The sequence below is a fragment of the Helobdella robusta genome (genome assembly GCF_000326865.2).
Source record: "Helobdella robusta unplaced genomic scaffold HELROscaffold_84, whole genome shotgun sequence".
Lineage (NCBI taxonomy): Eukaryota > Metazoa > Annelida > Clitellata > Rhynchobdellida > Glossiphoniidae > Helobdella > Helobdella robusta.
The window spans coordinates 1-4744 of NW_008705486.1; positions in this window are offsets into that span (position 1 = coordinate 1).

A 4744-nucleotide genomic window follows, 5' to 3' on the forward strand; every position below is an offset into this window, starting at 1 on the left:
AAAATTTTTATTAAATAAATTTGCAAATAGCTATTTCGAGTTATAGATAACTCATCTTCAGTGCATTATATATAAGGTATGTAAGATATTTGATAAGAAGGAACAAGTAATTATTAATTTATATAAATTATTTAATTAAAATGAAAACCAATAAAATAAATTTAATAACTATAAACAATATAAAACGCGATTTTTAAAATTTTAACGGCAAGATTGTTTATATTATAGTTGTTAAGGTAAATATCAACGCTCAGTCGAGAAGCGCGAATTAATTTATTTAATTAACTACATATTATTAATATTATTTTTACAATATTTAAAAACGTTATTATTATTATTATTATTGTTAACGTTATTATCGTTATTATTATTATTATCATCGCTGTGGTTCTTCTTGCTTCTTGTGATGATGTTCCATTTGCAAGTGATATTTGAGCTTTGGGTTGTGGCGTTGGTATCTACGGTGTTGGCACTGTTGTTGTTGTTGTTGATGCTGTTGTTGATGTTGTTGATGTTGGTGTTGTTGATGTTGTTGTTAGGGTTGTAACTATTGATGATGTTCCAATTGCAAGTGATATTTGCGCTGTGCGTTGTAGCATTAGTATCTACAGTGTTGGCACTGTTGTGGTTGTTGTTGTTATTGTTGATGTTGTTGTTGATGTTGTTGTTGTTGGTGTTGTTGATGTTGTTGTTAAAGTTGTCAATATTGGTATGATTGTTGTTTACATCATCAATATTGTTTTATTATTTAAAAAAAACAGAGGCAAGTTTGCAGTGGTCAAGCAGTGGCAACATTTATATAAATTAATAATTACTTGTTCCTTCTTATCAAATATCTTACATATCTTATATTTTTGGTGTTGTGGCAACAAAAACACCAAGATCATTTCCTAAATCTTAGTAGCCATCAGTTGACAATAGATGAAAAACAATTTTTGAACCTCGGCTTAAATTGTCACCTCATAAAATACAAACCACAAATAAATAAACATATTGAGATTGAGATGTTGATAAATGAAATTTGGAAACAAGAACAATTAGGAAATGTGAAAGTAAATCAACAATTAGCCAATGAATTATTAAGTGAATCTAACAAAAGACGAAATTTGTGTAATAGCAAATTGTTGACGAACGAATTGAAAATTGCTGCTAAAAATTTAAAAACTAATGAAAATATAAAAATACTGAAAGCCGATAAATCTAATTTATACGTAATATTAGACAATGAAACTTATTTATCTAAATTAAATGACGTATTGAAAGATGAAACTAAATTTAAACTGGTAACTAAAAATCCAACACTATCGCTTAAAACGAAAACTAACCAAATTATTCGACAAATCAATGCTAACTCAACAGAACATAAAATACCGCTATTAACTGGAGACTACAGACCAGGTTATATGTATAGTACTGTCAAAATTCACAAAACTGGCGACTCACTTCGTCCAATAATTAGTCAAATACCAACAGTCTCATATAATGTAGCAAAATGGCTCAACAACATCCTAACTCCATATATTCCAAATGAACATTGCATTTCTTCATCATCAGAATTTATTCACATCCTAAAAACTAGATCATCATCAGGCATCATATCATCAATAGATGTGGAATCTCTTTTCACTAACGTTCCTGTTTATGCCACATTAGATATTATTTTAAACTATGTATATAATAGTGCTATGAATCCACTAAAAATTAAACCTCATCTGCTAAAACAGTTACTTCAAATCTGCACAAAGGAAGCTCCTTTCTACACTCCTGATGGAAAAATGTATCAGCAGGTCAATGGTGTAGCCATGAGCTCCCCTCTAGGCGTGATGTTTGCAAACTTCTACATGAAATATTTAGAAGAAACTGTTTTCCAAAAGAAACCACATCTCAAACCCGAAATGTATGTAAGATATGTTGATGATACGTTCATTATAGTAGAAAATGAAAACAACTTGATGGACCTAATTGATGAATTTAAATCCAACTCAGTTCTTTCCTTTACCCATGAAATTGAAAATAATAAACAGCTACCATTTTTGGATGTCCTGATAACCAGAAATGACATTGGTTTTCAAACGCAAGTTTATGTAAAAGACACCAATTTGGGATTTTGTCTTAATGGTAAAAGCGAGACCTCAGAACGATATAAAAATAGTGTTATATTTTCTTTAGTTAACAGAGCGTTTCAACATTGCTCTGATTATACACTCATAAACTCAGAATAATTGTCTTCCTGCAACTACTCAACTACAACAAAGTCATCTAATATATGAATATAAATGCTCCGTCGGTGAATGTTCGCACCGCAACAATGCTTCATATATTGGAATGACAACTACCACATTGTCAAGACGTTTGACCACGCATCTACAAGATGGAGCAATTAAACAACATTATCAAAAACAGCATAACATCACTTTAACACGACAAATGTTAAATAACACGCAAATAGTTTATTGCAATAACAACATCACAAACCTGAAAATAGCTGAATCAATTTTCATACAAAAATAAAAAAAATCCCTCCATGAACATTCAACCTCCATGAACATTCAAGTACAGTCTAACAACATTCTACCTTCAAATAGACTACTAAATAAAAACAACAATCATTATAATTATAACAACAACAATTACAACAGCAATAATTATAAAAATGTTATCGCCAACAATATTGATGATGTAAACAACAATCATACCAATAGTGACAACTTTAACAACAACATCAACAACACCACCAACAACAACATCAACAACAACAGTGCCAACACTGTAGATACCAATGCTATAACCCACAGCGCAAATATCAGTTGCAATTGGAACATCATCAATAGTGACAATCCTAACACCAACATCAACAACAACAGCATCAACAATAACAACAATAACAACAACAACAACAACAGTGCCAACACCGTAGATACCAACGCCACAACCCAAAGCTCAAATATCACTTGCAAATGGAACATTATCACAAGAAGCAAGAAGAACCACAGCGATGATAATTATAATAATAACGTTAACAATAATAATAATAATAACGTTTTTAAATATTGTAAAAATAATATTAATAATATGTAGTTAATTAAATAAATTAATTCGCGCTTCTCGACTGAGCGTTGATATTTACCTTAACAACTATAATATAAACAATCTTGCCGTTAAAATTTTAAAAATCGCGTTTTATATTGTTTATAGTTATTAAATTTATTTTATTGGTTTTCATTTTAATTAAATAATTTATATAAATTAATAATTACTTGTTCCTTCTTATCAAATATCTTACATACCTTATATATAATGCACTGAAGATGAGTTATCTATAACTCGAAATAGCTATTTGCAAATTTATTTAATAAAAATTTTTTAAAAAACAATAAAATGTCTAATTTCTCTGAAATTAATAAATTAAAAAGAAATATAAAAAAGTTGAACAATGTTGAAAGTAGTGTTGAATTTTTGAAATGTTGCGTTAACAACAGTCTGTTACCAATATATATATATATATTATAATATTCTATAAATTCTACCGAATGTTTGGCGTTAATATGTTTGTAGTTCGTTTTTTCAATTTTAAAATTCAAAATAAACTTATTTTCTGAATTCATGCTGCAAATAAGGCCATATTTCGATTCCGAATGAATCATCATCAGTGCTTTCTGCTGTTTATATAGGGAAATATTGACTTTGTCAAAATGAATTTAGATGGAGATTGACTTTGTCAAAGTGAATTTAAATGGAAATTAGGTGTCAGGTTTCTTTATTGGCTGGTCATCTTCTTTGGAAATGGAAATTAGGTGTCAGGTTTCTTTATTGGCTGGTCATCTTCTTTGGTCTTTTTTTCATCGATAGCATCATATTCTTCTTTGTCACTATTTACAATGCTAGTTTTTATTACTTCTTTGTTTTCGTTGTTGATTAAGCGCCGGGTTGGGAGTGAAGTTGTCATTTTTTGTTGTTTATTTATTTTTGGTTTATTGATGTCAATTAGGACTGCTTCTACAATTTTAAGATGCGTGTAGTTGGTATTCTGGTATATTACTTTGATGTTGCTGTCGAGGATTTCACGGCTTATAGTGATTGAGTGTGTTGAGTCCAAATGAGGTTTGATAGCACCACTCTGTTTATGCATCGTAAGCTTTCTAGTCAGTGAGGTAGTAGTAATCCCGATATATGAGTCATGTTGACGTGCACAGCCGTCAAAGGGGCAAATTAAATTCATATATTACGTGATTACGCTTTAACACAGAGTTATCTCAAGGACTACAATTATTTTTCAGTAATAGGTGAGGTATAATATATATATATATTTACAATATTCTATAAATTCTACCGAATGTTTGGCGTTAATATGTTTGTAGTTCGTTTTTTCGATTTTTCTCACTAAAGTTTTTTGGTGAGGAACTTTAGTGAGAAAAATCGAAACACCAAAAAACTTTAGTGAGAAAAATCGAAAACACCAAAAAACTTTAGTGAGAAAAATCTAAAACACCAAAAAACTTTAGTGAGAAAATCGATAACACCAAAAAACTTTAGTGAGAAAAATCGAAAAAACGAACTACAAACATATTAACGCCAAACATTCGGTAGAATTTATAGAATATTGTAAAAATTATGTTCTATTATCAACATATATAAATTATGTTCTATTATCAACATATATATATATATATATATATACAGTCGTTTGGACGGTTGATATTGTCGTTGTTAATTTTGGTGTTTTCGTCGTTAAAAGTAATCGTTT